This window comes from Schistocerca serialis, chromosome 8, assembly GCF_023864345.2.
Source record: "Schistocerca serialis cubense isolate TAMUIC-IGC-003099 chromosome 8, iqSchSeri2.2, whole genome shotgun sequence".
Lineage (NCBI taxonomy): Eukaryota > Metazoa > Arthropoda > Insecta > Orthoptera > Acrididae > Schistocerca > Schistocerca serialis.
Genome location: NC_064645.1, coordinates 319233879 through 319253777, shown reverse-complemented (window position 1 = coordinate 319253777; position 19899 = coordinate 319233879).

Genomic DNA, 19899 nt, shown 5'->3' with positions numbered 1-19899 from the left:
CTTAATGATACGTCAACCAGTTCCTGAGCAAAAGGGGCCTTAACAGACGAATATAGCCGGACAGCGAATGACAAAGAAATATTTTTTCGTATGAAATAATTGCAAATCCACAGTTTTCTGATTTTTTTTCTTTACTTGTAGTGTGAAACCTTGCTTCCTACCAAATTTCACAATTCTGGGCCAACGGGAAGTACCTTATAGGTTTTGGTAGGTGACTTCGCGAGTGTCAAAATGTGTGACATAAATGGCCTCATCTTTTGATTGCACTGGCTTAGAAAATTCACTTTTTTTTACACCGCCAAGCCGGCCGGAGTGGCCGAGCGGTTCTAGGCGCTACAGTCTGGAACCGCGCGACCACTACGGTCGCAGGTTCGAACCCTGCCTCGGGCATGGATGTGTGTGATGTCCATAGGTTAGTTAGGTTTAAGTAGTTCTAAGTTCTAGGGGGCTGATGACCTCAGATGTTAAGTCCCGTAGTGCTCAGAGCCATTTGAACCATTTACACCGCCAAGGGGCCGTAGACCTCATTATACATGTACCAGTTCCTGAGGAAAAGTTTTCTAACAGTCGGACAGACAGATAGACAGACAGACAGAAAACAAAGCGATGCTATAAGGGCTCCGTTTGTACCCACTGAGGCACGGAACGCTAAAAATCGCTTACACCATAGACTGACTGAGGAGAATGGACACTGTTTCTGTTTAAGCATCTTCATTCCCATAGTTCGTATTTCTCATTGTTGAAGGTCCAACTCTAGAAATTATTTCTTGTACTTTCTTTCTATAGGTATTGGTTTTCGTTTTCATTGTTTTATTGAGCTTGTGTGGCATGGATAGTAACTGGCCTACAGCAGGGTGGCAGCTCACCAGAACGTTGGTAAATGGTAGTAGAGAAATATAAATATGTGTCAGGGCTACCTCAATATGTGTTCGTTTAGGGTTTACAATATGCTTTCATATTTAACTTCTGTGACGCCTTTCACTCATCTACATCTACTTCTACTTGATTGCTATCCACAATAAAGTGCCTGGCAGAGGGTTCAATGAACCACCTTCAAGCTGTCTCTCTACCATTCCACTCTCGAACGGCGCGCGGGAAAAACGGGAACTTACATTTTTCTGTGCGAGCCCTGGTTTCTCTTATTTTATCGTCATGATCATTTCTCACTATGTAGGTGGGTACCAAGAGAATGTTTTAGCAATTGGAGGAGAAAACTGGTGCAGTGCTACCTTTTACTTGTAATTAAGAGTGACTTGAAAATGACGTTAAATACAGATGTTACAAATGTGTTTGGGAATGACGCTTAGTCGAAATTAGTTAATCGCACGACTAAATAAACATCACTTTACAGCTTACTACGGACAATGTTTACGCTTATTAACATGCTGACTTCGTTAAGTCGTCAGAAATTGTCGAGGATTCGAAACGGCGAACAATCTTCGATAGAACGTAAATGCTATTTTTTCCTCATCAGAAAAACCGAGCGAGGTGGCGCAGTGGTTAGCACACTGGACTCGCAATCGGTAGGACGACGGTTCAATCCCGCGTCCGGCCATCCTGATTTAGGTCTTCCGTGATTTCCCTAAATCGCTCCAGGCAAATGCCGGGATGGTTCCTTTGAAAGGGCACGGCCGACTTTCTTCCCCGTCCTTCCCTAATCCGATGAGACCGATGATCTTGCTGTTTGGTCTGTTCCCCCAAACAACTCAACCCTCATCAGAAAACAGTGTGGTAAACAGCACTCTGTTCTCCATATGGCACGTTTCACTAGTACTGGATACAGTTACTGTAGCCTTTGATGTTTTACGTGTTTCCTCCATCCACATACCGGAATGGAAAGAGGCTCTTCTATCAGTAATAGCAGCCATAACCGCGGAACTAGCACTTTTCTAATAGCGTCTGCAATTCAGATTACTTTGTTCCTAACCGTAGTCGTATGAGGCAGTAGAATCTCCACATCAACGTCACAGTCCACGGAGATGAGTGCGGTATCAGCCGCTATCAGTTCGGCCGTACTCAGCCATTTACGCCACCGCGTTTCCTAAAGCCACGACTGCGGCACGAAGCTGCTGCCACGAGCTATTACGCCACTAACGCTGCCAATGAGATCCCAGCACCCCCTCTCCGGGGCTCCACCGGTCAGTTATCTTAAGTTCGAATATTTATGCTGACCCCATTTTGTGTGTTTGCCAGTTGAATAAGGTTTACGGACTTTCATAGTGACCAGGGGTCGACGTCTTCTGAATAGACATTGTACTGAAGAGTGACAGATTTACAAATATTTTGCATCTCTATACGATTTCTACATTCGGATCTACTGTTAGCAACTGATACTTCAATTACAGCAATAAAGGTATATAATATTTTTAGTATTTGATAGTAGATGTAGAGTACATTAAAACATGAATTCTCTGTTTATGAACGGATCTGTTTCTCGCTGTATCCACTAAAGACCCACATACCGTGCAAGGAAACTATAACAACGAGTACTTGGTCGAACTTTTTGAAACCGGAACCGGGAACGATCCTGAATGGTAATCAGTATCATGAATCACAGGTAACGCACTTTGTGGTTGACCTCTGACCTGGTTTTGTATGCGAAGTATATACAGAGTGGTCCATTGATAGTGACCGGGCCAAATATCTCGCGAAATAAGCATCAAACGAAAAAACTACAAAGAACGAAACTCGTCTAGCTTGAAGGGGGAAACCAGTTGGCGCTATGGTTGGCCAGCTAGATGGCGCTGCCATAGGTTCAAATGGCTCTGAGCACTGTGGGACTTAACTGCTGAGGTCATCAGTCCCCTAGAACTTAGAACTACTTCAACCTAACTAACCTAAGGACACCACACACATCCATGCCCGAGGCAGGATTCGAAACTGCGACCGTAGCGGCTGCGCGGTTCCAGACTGTAGTGCCTAGAACCGCTCGGCCATCCCGGCCGGCGCTGCCGTAAGTCAAACGGATATCAACAGCGTTTTCTTTAAAAATAGGAACACCCATTTTTATTACATATTCGTGTAGTACGTAAAGAAATATGAATGTTTTAGTTGGACCACTTTTTTCGCTTTGTGATAGATGCCGCTGTAATAGTCACAATAGTTACGTTATTTAAGGAAATAGGAAGCGTTCAGCCACATGTGAAAGTCAACCACGACCTGCAACAAATGATGATGCCCAGGTAGGTGTTTCAGCTGCTGTCGCGGCTAATCCGCACATCAGTAGCAGACAAATTGCGGGAGAATCGGGAATCTCAAAAACGTCGGTGTTGAGAATGCTACATCAAATCGATTGGACCCGTACCATATTTCCATGCACCAGGAATTCAATGGCGACGCTTTGAACGTCGTTTACAAATCTGCCACTGAGCACAAAAGAGATTACCGGACGCTGACAGCGATAACGTAAACCGGCATAAAATGCACTACTGGGAAACGGAAAATCCACGATGGCTGCGATAAGTGGAACATTAGCGACCTTGGCGAGTTAATGTATGATGCGGCCTTATGAGAGGAAGGATAATTGGCCCCCATTTTATCGATGGGGATCTAAATGGTGCAATGTATGCTGATTTCCTACGTAATGTTCTACCGATGTTGCTACAAGATGTTTCACTGCATGACAGAATGGCGATGTAATTCCAACATGATGGACGTCCGGCACATAGCTTGCGTGCGGTTGAAACGGTATCGAATAGCATATTTCATGACAGGTGGATTGGTCGTCGAAGCACCATACCATGGCCCGCACGTTCACAGGATCTGGCGTCCCCGGTTTTTTTCTGTGGGGAAAGTTGAAGGATATTTGCTATCGTGATCCACCGACAACCCCTGACAACATGCGTCAGCGTATTGTCAATGCATTTGCGAACATTACGGAAGGCGAACTACTCGCCGTTGAGAGGAATGTTGTTACACGTATTGCCAAATGCATTGAGGTTGACGGACATCCTTTTGAACATTTATTACATTAATGTGGTATTTACAGGTAATCACGCTGTAACAGCATGCGTTCCCAGAAATGATAAGTTCACAAAGGTACACGTATCACATTGGAACAACCGAAATAAAATGTTCAAACGTACCTACGTTCTGTATTTTAATTTAAAAAACCGACCTGTTACCAACTGTTCGTCTAAAATTGTGAGCCATATGTTTGCGACTATTACAAGGCCATCTGTCACAAAGCGAAAAAAGTGGTCCAAGTGGTGTAATAAAAATGGAGGTTCCTGTAAAAAAAAAAAAAAAACGCAGTTGATATCCGTTTGACCTATGACAGCGCCATCTAGCGGGCCAACCATAGCGCCATCTGGTTTCCCCATTCAAGCTAAACAAGTTTCGTTCTTTGTAGTTTTTCGTTTGACGCTTATTTCGTGAGATATTTGGCACAGTCATGATCAATGGACCACCCTGTATTTCCTCATGGTGGAAGTGGAGTAAACAAGAATACAACTGTTTTGTTTGCATTGTACAAACTTGGTATGTTTCCCATCTACAGCATACAAAACAGGGTCGACGATTTCCAGACGTCACTCTTTCTGTTCTGGAGTACATTTGAAATTATGTACACTCAATCATCTAATTTTCATTCCTTTCAGTCTCGGAAACTACAGCGTCGTTAGAGCCGATCATTTCCCCTTGCCACTGCTACACAACACTCCAAAATCGTGCACTCAACTTCTGTATTGCGTCACGGCTTGAGTTACGCTCCTGCAGGCTGCAGGAAGAGGGAAGGAGTCGACGAGTACGAAGCGACCGCAGCGTCTCCTTCTCACACTCGTCATTCTCGCAGGACTGCAGCGGGAAGGGGGGATATCGGGTGTAACACTGAAATAGCAGTAACGCCTTGAGTTCTGGTGGATGCAACCCGAATGCTCCCGTTTCGGATCCCTAACGCCACGTCGTCATTCTGTGGCAAGTGCAACAGGCGCTAGCGGCAACCCGCACAACATACTTCTCGGCACCTGTACTCCAGTCCGTGCCAGGAGGAAATTCGAACCGGCCAGCTTACTAGCAGATCAACAGAGAACGACACAAGTGATCGGGCTAGCAGCAGCTCCAAGGAGCACGCGCGCGGCCCGAACTATTTCCTACTTCTGCCGAAACTACGACTGAGCCAGTCAAACAAAAGTGTCTCTCCGCGAGACGACTGTATAGACTCGCGTTCGCCGATGTCAGCCGGCAGATCCGGCGCAGCCAGCCCCATAGGGAAGGTCTTGCCTTTATGACAGGCTACCAAGACCAACTTCTTTGCTCATCGCCATTACTGTGAATTGCGACTTTGGCAACGGGACGATGCCGAATGGAGAGGACTTACAGGGGAACACGCAGGTGCCACAACCGCGTATCACAGAAACTTTGGTCAATGGAAGAGAGATCAAAATAAACAACCCTGTGACTCGGATTATCTGTTGACACTCGACCGTTTCAGAAAACCACAGTGAAAGTTTTCGAAGTATTTTCGAGGTACTTTATTTGCCTTTTACCGCGTAATAACCTCAGGAGAAACGATGGGCAATGGTTAGAGTCGTGGCTTCTTAATTTTGCGTCCCGTGTCGAATTCCATTATTACTTTTATTCTTGTTTTCCATTTATATATCCATGTCTGTAGAAGATTACTACAGGGATATTTACCTGCGTATACTGATATAACGTTGTCTGTATTCGCCCACTAACTGTATGTCAGCTGAATGAATTTAAAAAAATCACAAAATTATTTGAAATCGTTTTATATGAGATTCCTGTAGTCAATCGTGATTCAAAATCAACTGCAAAGGCTAGTTTTCGGAAAAGTGATCCGTTATGCATGGTCTGCCGCGAAATCGTTACCAAAGCGCGATATCTTCAGCACTGTTAACGACGTTTCCCTCCCGACTAAGACTCATACGAAGAAATATCGATATGGTAAACCTGCCTTGCGCGGTGCTCGTGGTGTTCGGAATATCTGCCTTTCGAATATTTCTACGATCAGTGTCATCCAAGGCGCCCGCATGCCTAGTCGTGCGGTCTAACGCTCTGCTTCCCGAGCACAAACCGACCCAGTGGATTAATGTCGAGGTCCGGTGTGTCGGCCAGCCTGTGGGTGGTTTTTAAGGCGGTTTTCCATCTGCCTCGGCGAATGCCGGCTGGTTCCCCTTATTCCGCCTCAGTTACAATGTGTCGGCGATTGCTGCGCAAACAACGTTCCCATGTACGCTTACACTATAATTATTCTACCACGCAAACATTTTTGGGTTACACACGTCTGGTAAGACCCCGGTGGGTCCACTGGGAGCCGAACCGCGCAATAACCCTGGGTTCGGTGTAGGGTGACGGTAGGGTGGGTGGACTGCTTTGGCCTGTTGTGGAGTTGTGAACCACTGAGGACTCTCCGTCGTTTCTAGGTCCCAGGTTTAATGTAATATATACATCATCCAAGGCAAAGAGAAAAATAAAAATAAAATAAATAAAAAGAATAGTAGGGTTTTGAACAGGGGGCGCAAAATAAGAAGACGCAATGCTAACCACTGAGTCATCATTTCGTCTGGTGACGTCACTTGGTAAAAGTCACATGAAGTACGTCGAAAATACCTCGAAAACTTTGATCGTCGTTTTTTCAGAAACGGTCGAGCAGCTGCGGAAAACCCGAGGCACATGTTCGCTTAAAATGGTTCAAATGGCTCTGAGCACTATGGGACTTAACATTTGAGGTCATCAGCCCCCTATAACTTAGAACTACTTAAACCTAACTAACCTAAGGACATCACACACATCCATGCCCGAGGCAGCATTCGAACCTGCCACCGTAGCGGTCACGCGGTTCCAGACTGAAGTGCCTAGAACCGCACGGCCACACCGGCCGGCTCATGTTCGCTTATTTTGACTCTTCTGTGACTGTACGAAGTTCTTGGAAATGGGGTGATGGTGCTTGCCCTGTTCTTCTCGTCAGTATTCTGTTTTAGCTACACCTCACACATTTGGAAACTGTTCCATTAGTGCCATTATAAAAACTTCATTCATACAGTCTCTAAAGGACTCAGTCTGTGATTTATTTTTGGAACTTTATTTATTTGAGTGTTAACTCACTAAATAAAGGATTCTTTGTGTTTTCTTTTTCTTGAGAAGTTAGTTATTATGTTAATACCATATCTGAGAGGTTATTTCTTGTGTCGCAAATAATGCTATTTAGTGGTCTACCTGGTGAACCTTTGGTGTAATAATAGTAAGGGACGTATCGGAGTGACTCTCCCGCTCCCTGATAGGGAAAAGGTCTTTTCATCTCAGCCGCTCCTGACGTGTCTACAGCCACAAACGACGTAACACCCGTAACAACAAACCGGTAAAACTCCATCCGATACAAACTAAATCACTGCGCACAAAACGTGGCAGAAATGAACTGAAATAAACGAAAATACCCTCCACGACATTCGCAAACGAAACTCTTTGTGGTTCATTTAATAACTGACAACAGCGACCAGGGAAAAATGAAGAGAACATCACGAACGGCGAGGATAGTCTGGAGTGGCAGCCGTCATAAATTTGCGCAATACCAAACTCCGGTTTCCCATTCGAAGAGTTGATCCAATTCCGTTGGCTATGACGTAACAGACAGGTCATTCGTAACGGAATTAGCATGCCCACGTCCGCCCGCGCACATCCGCTGAACGGTGGATCCGCTGCACCCGGCAAACCGACTAAAAAAGCGTAGGGTTGCGCTACGACGCTTTATGGCGCTCTTTTATCGACGTGTGACATTTTCGCTGACGGGCGAGTAAAAATAGGCGGCGCCGTGCTAGTGCGGCGTCACAGCGGGCGGCGCCGCGGTTTCTGAATGAACGCGCCCACGCAGCCGCCGAAGCAGACACAGGTGCGCACCCAGCCACCGCTGCTGCTGGCGGAATCTCCGCCGGCGGTCGGCCTGCTGCTGCGGAATTGAATGACAGCCGGAAACACTGCAGTCGATACCCGATAGTGAAAAGTACAAAGGAGCAAGCAAAATATGCCAGTAAATAAGGGGACGTTCCGGCGAAATTTCATCCCGGTCCCAGTGTGCTGAAAATTTATTTCACAACGTTCTGGGGGTGCTGAATTCAATGGGTAAGTCTAGTTTGCTAAACAAATTTATCACTTTTCAATTTTTGAGTTTTGAAAAAATCATTATTTTTTCAAATCCATGCGAGGAGTTGTTGGTTATCACACAGTTTTGTTCACAAATATTTCTTGTGCCAAAAATTTTTAGAGCCGACAGAAGTATCATTTATTCGTTCTGGCCGTTTTGATTTTTTTCAGAGAAACTGAAGTATAGTTACCTTTATAGCACTATATACATACGAAAAGTATAAATCAACTATAAAAATTGTATACTTGTAATATATAAGAAGAATCTAGCGTAAAATAAAATTGCTGCTATATTATACAATCTATGGACCATTATGAAGAAAATAAATGACTTGATTGTTTGAAAATTATATCCTATGTTTTCGGTTTGTATATTACACTACTGGCCATTAAAATTGCTACACCGCGAAGATGACGTGTTACAGATGCGAAATTTAACCGACAGGAAGAAGATGGTGTGATATGCAAATGATTAGCTTTTCAGAGCATTCACGCAAGTTTGGCGCCGGTGGCGACACCTACAACGTGCTGACATGAGGAAAGTTTCCAATCCATTTCTCATACACACACAGCAGTTGACCAGCGTTGCCTGGTGAAACGTTGTTGTGATGCCTCGTGTAAGGAGGAGAAATGCGTACCATCACGTTGCCGACTTTGATAAACGTCGGATTGTAGCCAATCGCGATTGCGGTTTATCGTATCGGGACATTGTTGCTCGCGTTGGTCGAGATCCAATGATTATTAGCAGAATATGGAATCGGTGGGTTCAGGAGGGTAATACGGAACCCCGTGCTGGATCCCAACGGCCTCGTATCACTAGCAGTCGAGATGACAGGCACCTTATCCGCATGGCTGTAACGGATCGTGCAGCCACGTCTCGATCCCTGAGTCTACAGATCGGGACGTTTGCAAGACAACAACCATCTGCAGTTCGACGACGTTTGCAGCAGCATGGACTATCAGCTCAGAGACCATGGCTGCGGTTACCCTTGACGGTGCATCACAGACAGGAGCGCCTCCGATGGTGTACTCGACGACGAACCTGGGTCCACGAATGGCAAAACGTCATTTTTTCGGATGAATCCAGGTTCTGTTTACAGCATCATGATGGTCGCATCCGTGTTTGGTGACATCGCAGTGAACGCACATTGGAAGCGGGTATTCGTCATCGCCATACTGGTGTATCACCCGGCGCGATGGTATGGAGTGCTATTGGTTACACGTCTCGATCACCTCTTGTTCGCATTGACGGCACTTTGAACAGTGGACGTTACATTTCAGATGTGTTACAACCCGTGGCTCTACCCTTCATTCGATCCCTGCGAAACCCTACATTTCAGCAGGATAATGCACGACCGCATGTTGCAGGTCCTGTATGGGCCTTTCTGGATACAGAAAATGTTCGAATGCTGCTCTGGCCAGTAGATTCTCCAGATCTGTCACCAACTGAAAACGTCTGGGCAGTGGTGGCCGAGCAAATGGCTCGCCACAATACGCGAGTCACTACGCTTGATGAACTATGGTATAGTGCTGAAGCTACATGGGCAGCTGTTCCTGTACACGCCATCCAAGCTCTGTTTGACTCAATGCTCAGGCGTATTACGGCCAGAGGTGGTTGTTCTGCGTACTGATTTCTCAGGATCTGTTGCGTGAAAATGTAATCACATGTTAGTTCTAGTATAATATATTTGTCCATTGAATACCCGTTTAACATCTGCATTTCTTCTTGGTGTAAGAATTTTAATGACCGGTAGTGTACATCACACATCCCTGTCTCCGCTGCGTCCGCGCCCGCTGTGTGATCAAAGTATCCGGACAGCCCCAAAAACATACGTTTTTCCATGTTAGGTCCCTTGTGCTGCTACCTACTGTCAGGTACTCCATGCCAGCGACCTCAATAATCATTAGACATCGTGAGAGATAAGAATGAGGCGTTCCGCGTAACTCACGGACTTCGAACGTGGTCAGGTGATTGGATGTCACTTGTGTCATACGTCTGTACACGATATTTCCATACTCATAAACATCCCTGATTCCGATGTGATAGTGAAGTGGAAAGGTGAAGGAACACGTACACCACAAAAGCGTAGTGGCCGACCTCGTCTGTTGACTGACAGAGACCGCCGGCAGTTGAAGAGGGAAGCAATGCGTAATAGGAAGACATCTATCGAGACCATCACACAGGATTTTCAGATTGCATCAGAATCCACTGCGAGTACTACGACAGTTAGGTGGGAGGTGAGAAAACTTGGATTTCATGGTAGAGCGGCTGCTCATAAGCCACACATCACGCCGGTAAATGCCAAACGACGCCTCGCTTGGTGTACGCAGCGTAAGCATTGGACGAAAAACGTTGTGTGGATTGACGAATGACGGTACACAATGTGGCGATCCAATGGCCGGGTGTGAGTATAGCGAATTCCCGGTGAATGTCATCCGTCAGCGTGTGTAGTGTCGATAGTAGAATTCGGAGGCAGTGCTGTTACGGTGTGGTCATGTTTTTCATGGAGGGGGCTTGCACCCACTTGTTGTTCTGCGTGGCACTACGACACACAAGGCCTACATTGATGTTTTAAGCACCTTCTTGGTCCCCACTGTTGAAGATCAATTCAGGGAAGGCGATTGCATCTTTCAACACTATGGAGCACCTGTTCAAATTCACGGCTTGAGGCGGAGTGGTTGCACGACAGTAACATCCCTGTAATGGACTGGCCTGCGCAGAATCCTAACCTGGATCCTACAGAACACCTTTGGGATGTTTTGGAACGCCGACTTCTTGCCAGGCCTCACCGACCGACATCGATACCTCACCTCAGTGCAGCACTCCGTGACGAATGGGCTGCCATCCCCCAAGAAACCTACCAGTACCTGATTGAACGTATGTCTGCGAGTGTGGAAGCTGTCATCAAGGTTAAGGGTGGGCCAACACCATACTGAATTACAGCATTATGGATGGAGGGCGCCACGAACTTTTAAGTTAATTTCAGACAGGTGTCCGGATGCTTTTGATCACATAGTGTAGTCTTCCTTCCCTACTGTTGAACCTGTGCATCGAGGACGAAATGACAGATATAAAAGAAAGATTCAAGACTGGGATTAAAATTCATGATGAAAAGATATCAATGATAATATTCGCTGATGACATTTATACCCTCAGTGAAAGTGGAGAAGAATTATGTTATCTCCTGAATGGAGTCAAGAGCTTAATGGGTACATCATAAGGACTGAGACTAAACTGAAGCCCGCATCTCGTGGTCGTGCGGTAGCGTTCTCGCTTCCCACGCCCGGGTTCCCGGGTTCGATTCCCGGCGGGGTCAGGGATTTTCTCTGCCTCGTGATGGCTGGGTGTTGTGTGATGTCCTTAGGTTAGTTAGGTTTAAGTAGTTCTAAGTTCTAGGGGACTGATGACCATAGAAGTTAAGTCCCATAGTGCTCAGAGCCACTAAACTGAAGAAAGAGAAAGTAATGAGGTGTAGCAGAAATGAGAACAGCGAGAAACTTAAGATCGAAGTTGAAGACAGCGAAGTGGACGAAGTGAAGTTTTGCTACATTGGAAGCGAAATAAGACTTAATGGCAAAAGCAAGGAGGATAAAAAGCAGATTAGCACAGGTAAAGAGGGTATTTCTGAGCAAATATCGTCAGCCGCGGTGGTCTAGCGGTTCTAGGCGCTCAGTCCGGAACCGCGCGACTGCTACGGTCGCAGGTTTGAATCCTGCCTCGGGCATGGATGTGTGTGATGTCCTTAGGTTAGTTAGGTTTAAGTAGTTCTAAGTTCTAGGGGACTGATGACCACAGATGTTAAGTCCCATAGTGCTCAGAGCCTGCAAGTATCAAACATAGCCTTAATTTTCTGAGAATGTTCTTACCGAGAACAGAAATGTGTGTTGGTGAATCGTGGACTGTGGCAAAACCGCAAGAGAAGAGATTGAAACCTTTGAGATGTGGTGCCACAGACCGATGTTGAACGATAGGTGACTGATCAGATAAGGAATGTGGAGACGCTCCGCAGAATCGACGAAGACAGTATCATATGGAAAAGAACAACAAGAAGGAGCGGGATGACAGGATATATGTTAAGACATCGGGGAATAATATTCATTATACGAGAAGGAGCTCCAGAGGGCAAAAACTGTAGGGGAAGGAAGGGATTGGAATGCATCCAACAAATAATAGAGAACATAGGGCGCAAGAGCTAGTCTCAGATGAAGTGGTTGGCACAAGAGAGGAATTTGTGGCGGGCTGCAGCAAACCAGCCAGAAGGCTGATGTAGAAAAAAAAAAGAGAGGGCTGAGTGAAGTATAACTCGTTTATTTCTCCTGGAATACTGCCACAGTTTGATTCTCGGACCACTGCAGATGTGAGTGACATAAATGTTAGTACGAAATTACAATGAAATGAATACCCGTAGCTGCATACAGGCGTTGATATAAGTCAACGCGCACAGTTGAGAATGTGTAATCCCAAGCGGGACTCGAACCCGGGATCTCCTGCTTAATGGCAGACGCTCTATGCATCTTAGCGACCGAGGACACAGAGAATAGTGCGACTGCAGGGACTTATCTCTGGCACGCCTTCCGTAAGACCCACATTCGCAACTTATTGTCCCGCACTATATCGACAATGCCCCTGCCGGCTGCAGTGGTCCAGCGGTACTAGGCGCGCAGTCCGGAACCGCGCGACTGCTACGGTCGCAGGTACGAATCCTGCCTCAGGCATGGATGTGTGTGATGTCCTTAAGTTAGTTAGGTTTAAGTAGTTCTAAGTTCTAGGGGACTGATGACCACAGATGTTAAGTCCCATAGTGCTCAGAGCCATTTTTGACAGTGCCCGTGCCCTTTATACTCATTACTCGCGGCTTTACTGCCGATTCCCGTAAGAGTTCGGGCACTGTTTGTGCATCCGCACAGAAGAAGATGGTCAAATGGCCGGTGAGCCTTAACTATATGTATATGAAGATGATATGTGTTCTTTCGGACATGTCCGAAAGAACAGATACCATCTTCATAAATGTTAGTGTCTGTGATGTTGAGAAACACCTGAAATCGCTAAAACTGAAGAAAGCCACTGGATACGATGTAATCCCCGTAAGAATTTGGGACTGGTTAGCTACTCTTCTCACTAAAGTTTACTGTAGTTCCGTCGAATAGAACTCTTCGGTCTGTGGTTTGTAAAACGTACAGGCCACACCTGTCTCCAAGAATGGTAACAGAAATGATCCACAAAACACAGTCCAACATAATTGACGTCCAGGTGTTGTTGAGTCTTTGAATATACAGGTTGTTAGGAGTATAAGTGAGCATACTGTGACTATTGATATTTAAGACATACTTCAGTGCGTTAGTTGTTCCTTCTGTGCGTGTAACAGCTTTCCTGCAAACACGTCACACAATTTGCTAGGTGATGTTTTCTATACGATCGTAACTGCACCACTAATTAACTATGCATCTCAGTATGGGACAACCGATTTACATCTCCATGTCCACACTACAGCATCTGACTGCTGCCCAAGAGAAAACAAACATTAGTGACTTGCATTTGTCACATGTGCTTGAAGGTACAAACCAACCTAAGAACACACTACTGCCAATAGCTGTAAGTATTAGCCTGGGGTGTAATGTCATTCAGTACAATGTTCTCAGTCAACACTAAAAATATCTGTACTTATATCCTCTAACTGCCTGATACTGAACTTCGGTATTTCGAACAGAATGACCTCTTCCATGCCAAGAAGCATGGACTCTATATACATCGCTTACACACTATTCATTTGCACTAATATCACATGACAACCTGGAAGTCATGGATGAAGGCAGAATGCTAGGCGCAGTTATAAAAACTATCTGACTTGATACCATAGTAACAGCTATTACTGAAAATAGGATTAAATGGGCTTGAAATAAAATTTGTTACTGCAATGAGGCTTTCTTGGTAGCGAGGAGACATGCTCACTGATGCAAAGAAATCGACAAATGCGTTTCAAATGGCTCTGAGCACTATGGGACTCAACTGCTGTGGTCATAAGTCCCCTAGAACTTAGAACTACTTAAACCTAACTAACCTAAGGACATCACACACATCCATGCCCGAGGCAGGATTCGAACCTGCGACCGTCGCGGTCGTGCGGTTCCAGACTGTAGCGCCTTTAACCGCTCGGCCACTCCGGCCGGCTCGACAAATGCGGAAGTAACTTGAGGCGTTCCAGAGAGAAGTGTGTTGGTTTCTTGGTTGTTCAACTTCTATATCAAGGACCTTCACAGGCAGTATTAACTCGAAGCTCAGACTTTTTGCAGATAATGTGATTACCTATAATGAAGTACTACACGGGAAGAGCTGTTCAAATATGCAGTCAGATGTTACTAAGACATCTTAAGTATTGCAAAGATTGTAACTTTGCTTGAAATAGACACAAGTTTAGTAGTACGTATTTAACAAAAAAGTACCATATCAATGGCTCACAGATTCAATTACTGAAATCTTACAAATACCTGGATGCAGCAACTTGTGGGGATGAGAAATGGAATGAAAACATAGACTCATCCGTAGGTAAATGAGAAGCACATATCACTCCATTATGGACTGTGCGGCTGGTCCTGGCGGAGGTTCGAGTCCTCCCTCGGGCATAGGTGTGAGTGTTGTCCTTAGGATAATTTAGCTTAAGTAGTGTGTAAGCTTAGGGACTGATGACCTTAGCAGTTATGTCCCATAAGATTTCACACACATTTGAACATTTTTTCACTCCATTGATAATAACTAGGCAAGCGTACTCAGTATAGAAAGGAGATCGATTTCGAAACACTTGTAGGGTTCATCCCAGAATACAGCTGGACTGTGTGAACCTATATGGAATAGATAATAGTAATTAACACTAGGCTGACGTTTGACTAACTAGGAAAGATCAATGCAAAAATACGTGGGATACGGAAGAATTAAGGAATGAAATACGCTTGAAGTTCTCTGACGCTATAAAGACTGCGATAAGGAACAACTCAGTAGGCCGTTTAGTTAAAGAGGAATTGACATCTCTGAAAAGGGCAACCACAGAAGTTGGAAAGAAAACCGTCGGTTCAAAGAAGATAACTGTGAAGAAACCTTGGGCAACAGAAGAAATACTTCAGTTGACCGATGAAAGAAGGAAGTACAAAAATGTTAAGGAAAATTCAGGTATGCAGAAATACCAGTTGCTGAGAAATGAAATAAATAGAAAATACAGCGTAGGTAAGACGAAATGGCTGCATGAAAAATGTGAAGAAATCGAAAAGGAAATGATTGTTGGAAGGACCGACTCAGGATATAGAGAAGTAAAAAAACAACTTGCAATTAAAAGCAAGAGTGGTAACATCAAGAGTGCAACGGAAGCGCAGAGAGGTGCAAAGACCACCTGGGAGGTTTGTGTGCGTGGGGGGGGGGGGGGGGGGGGTGGAGACTAGAAACCGGAGTCTATGGAAGGGAGAGGTGATCCAGTGTTGGAGTCAGAATTCAAAAGAGCTTTGGAAGACTTAAGATCAAATAAGGCATAAGGTATAGTTAACACTCCATGAGAATTTATCAAAGTGGCAATACAACGACTATTCACGTTAGTGTGTAGAAAATGATTCTGGCGATGTATCATCTGGCTCTAGGAAAACATCAACCACACGATTCCGAAGATTTCAATAGCCGACAAGTGCGAGAACTATCGCACAATAATCTTAAGAGCTCTTGCATGCAAGTTGCTTACAAGAAAAATATACAGAAGAATGGAAAAGGAAATTGAAGATGTGTTAAATGATGATCAGTTTGGCTTAGGGAAAGGTACAGGCGCCAGAGAGGCAGTTTTGATGGAGCAGTTGATGATGGAAGCAAGACTGAAGAAAAATAGAGATACATTCATGAGATTTGTCGACCCGTAAAAAGCGTTCGATAACGCAAAATGATGTAAGATCCAGAATGAGATTTCCACTCTGCAGCGGAGTGTGCGCTGATATAAAAAATCCTGGCAGATTAAAACTGTGTGCCGGAACGAGACTCGAACTCGGGACCTTTGCCTTTCTCTGGCAAGTGCTCTACCACTGATCTACCCAAGCACGATTCACGCCCCGTCGTCACAGTTTGAAAGGTAGGTGACGAGGTACTGGCAGAACTAAAGCTGTGAGGACGGGGCGTGAATCGTGCTTGGGTAGCTCAGTTGGTAGAGAGCACTTGCCCGCGAAAGGCAAAGGTCCCGAGTTCGAGCCGGCCGGAGTGGCCGAGCGTTTCTAGGCGCTACAGTCTGGAACCGCGCGACCGCTACGGTCGCAGGTTCGAATCCTACCTTGGGCATGGATGTGTGTGATGTCCTTAGGTTAGTTAGGTTTAAGTAGTTCTAAGTTCTAGGGGACTGATGACCTCAGAAGTTAAGTCCCATAGTGCTCAGAGCCATTTGAACTATTTGAACCCGAGTTCGAGTCTCGGTCCGGCACACAGTTTTAATCTGCCAGGAAGTTTCATGATCTAAGATGTGCAAAATTACGAGAAAAATAGGGTTAAAGTATAGGGAGGAGATTAGTGTTTAACGTCCCGTCGACAACGAAGTGATTATAGACGGAGCACAAGCTCGGATTAGGGAAGGAACTATCCCTGCAGTTGCCTGATGCGATTTAAGGAAATCACGGAAAATGTAAATCAGGACGGCCGGACCGTCGTCCAGTGTGCTAAGGAGTGCGCCACCTCGCTCGGTTAAGCTATATGGAAAAACGGGTAATATACGAGGGGCGTTCAGAAAGTAAGCTCCGATCGGTCGCGAAATGGAAACGACTATGAAAATCCGATAAAGCTTTGCACAGATGTGTTGGGTAGTGTCTCTAGTATAACCCCAGTTAGCATCACGTCGCTCTTCTCATTTATGAGCTCGCAGTGAGTGCGTAAAGATGTCTAGAAAATAGTGTCTGCCGCCAAGTACGAGGGCCTGGTGAGAAATTTCGCCTGAAGCTATGCAGCTAACATTACATAACTGTCGTGCTGTTTCGTCTTCACGACAATTCTCAGCCGCATTCTGCGGGGGCAATGAAGATGCTCCTGCATCGTTTTCAAATGGAAATGTTAGATTACCCACAATACAGTCCACAATTGTCTCCCCCTGAGTTTCATCTCTGGTCACATGAACCGCTGACTTTGAAGACAACATTTTGACACAGACAACGAGGTGTAGGCCAGCGTGGAGAATTGGCGGAAAGCACTGGCGGCTGCCTTCTATGATGAGGCTATTGAAAAGTTGGTACAACGCTATGACAAAAGTCTAAGTCAGAACGGCGACTACGTAGAGAAGTAGCTGAAAGGTGTAGCTAATTGTTACAAGTAAAACATTTCTGATGTTCACTGTGGTTTCAATTTGGCAATCAATCGGAGCTTACTTTCTGAACAGGCCTCGTATAATATGTCCAAGTAATAAGAGGATACAATAGACCAAGACCAAAAGGTGTAACACAGGGATGTATGTAGTTTTTCGACCATACTATTCAGTCTTTACATCGAAAAAGCAATGACGAAAATAAAAGAAAGGTCCAAAAGTGGAATTTTAATTCAAGGTGAAACAACATCATTGATAATATTCACTGTTGATATTGCTGTCCTCAGTGAAAGTGAAGAAGAATTACAGCATATTCAGAATGTAATGAACAGTCTAATGTGTACAGTATATGGATTGAGAGTACATCGAACGAAGATGAAAGTAATGAGACGTACCAGGAATGAGAACAGCGAGGCACTTTACATCAGGGTTGGTGATCACGAAGTAGATGAAGTTAAGGAATTCTGCTACCTGGGAGCAAAATAACTCATGATCGATGGAGCGAGAAGGACATCGAAAGCAGACTGCATTATATATAAGGGACGTGTAAGGTCTCTAGCTTATTTTTGGTAGTTGCTGAGACTGATGAGTTTTCTCTTGATTCGATGAGTCATATTTCGCACTTGTATACTGGATATTTCTTCAATATTCGATATGTTACACCGAACGAATGTCTGTCTGAGTACAAGCAATGTGATGTTTGGTTGTCAGCTGTTTGTCGTTGTCAGTGTAGCGTTAGAGTTCATGTATTGACAAGGTTTGATGTCGATCACGCTGCTGAGCGGTTTGGGAAAGTAACTAGGAGAACACAGAGGTGCAGACGCAGAAGATTATGGCTGTGGAAACATGGATTTGTAAAGACTGATTCCAGAAGTGTGATAATGATGATGCTGCTGCTGCATTTCTTGTTCGCGCGTAATTTGTGATGACTGAGAAAGGCATATTGTCGGAATGATTTTTCTTTATTTATTAGGATCAATTGGTTTGATTGTCTGTTCACTTGACTTGGACTCAGAGTCATAGATTAACTAACCCGTTACCATTTCATGAACGAGTTACAAGGCAGACTTATATTTTTTTTTATCAGAAGCGAACTTTGTAAAGATTGTCGTAATCGTTTAAAGTAAGTTTGGCAGTACAGTTCTTTGAACGCGGGTATCTTCTGTATCATTCAGTAGGTTCAATTTCTTTGTCCGTCCCATTTCTGAAGTGGTATATTGTAATTGAGTGTCATCACGTTGCAGTTAGGGAAACACATTTGCTTGAAACTTAAAGTATGATGTGCTTTCCGTATTTGCTTCTTATAGCATTACACTTGTTTAGGTGGTTTTCTGCTGCGCTGCATTGTAACACCCACCATTTTCGAGCAGTATCGAAATGTCGTTACCACAAGGTAAATCACGGTAGTTTGTTAGGCTCAGCTTAAGATCACTGTTTGGACATAGTAAGACCATAGTAAGATCATTTGCAGTTAAGTATTGCATTAAAAATTCTCATCAGGATTAATTCAACTGAAGTTTAGCGAAGATATCATTTCTTTGCCAGACATTCTTACTCTTTTAGTTCTGTGTTACATGTTTGCTTTTGTGTCAGTGAGTGTTCGGAATTTTAATTCGTCAGTTTGGGTACGTAAATTTACAGATCATTTCAAAAGAGGCATTTTGGGCATTTATTCTTTCGAAGTGCAGTTTGTAATTTTATGCAGGATTTTTACTCTGTTAGCTTTGTGTGTTAAACTTGCTAAATACGTAGTGTGGTGGCACGAATTGTGAAACTGTTCACAGCGCTGCATAACATAAAATTTAACATGATAGCTTCTTTAGTATACAATTTAATGTTTTTTAATTATTTTTAGTAAAAGCGCACTGAAATACAGTCACGCCGGCCGGTGTGGCCGAGTGGTTCTAGACGCTTCAGTTTGGAACCGCGCGACCGCTACGATCGCAGGTTCGAATCCTGCTTCTGGCATGGATGTGTATGATGTCCTTAGGTTAGTTAGGTTTAAGTAGTTCTAAGTTCTAGGGGACTGATGACCTCAGATGTTAAGTGCCATAGTGCTCAGAGCCATTTGAACCATTTGAAATACAGTCACGCAGTTTCAGATGGATTGGGCGACTGTTTTCACCAGGTAGTGTTTACGTAAAAATACCACTTGTATTGCTTAGTTCATAGAACCTTCAGATTACAATTCATACACACACGAAAATTAAGAATAGGAGACTTTACGCAAAACAAACTATATAAAGCAGTTACACTATCAGATGACACAAAATGTGAAGGTAAGGGGGGCACAAATGGTAACAAGCATGTCTGGTCTACGGGAATTTTTCTAGGAGCATAGATTATAAAAGGAAGCAAAAAAGGATCCACATCTGTCTTTCAGTTTGTCCTCTTTTATGTGCAACCAACGTAGCTTTCGCGTGCTAAAAATCGTCCATGATATCTTTCTTCTATATAAAGAGAAATCCAGAAAGTGAGAATCGACGTCGGAAATTTT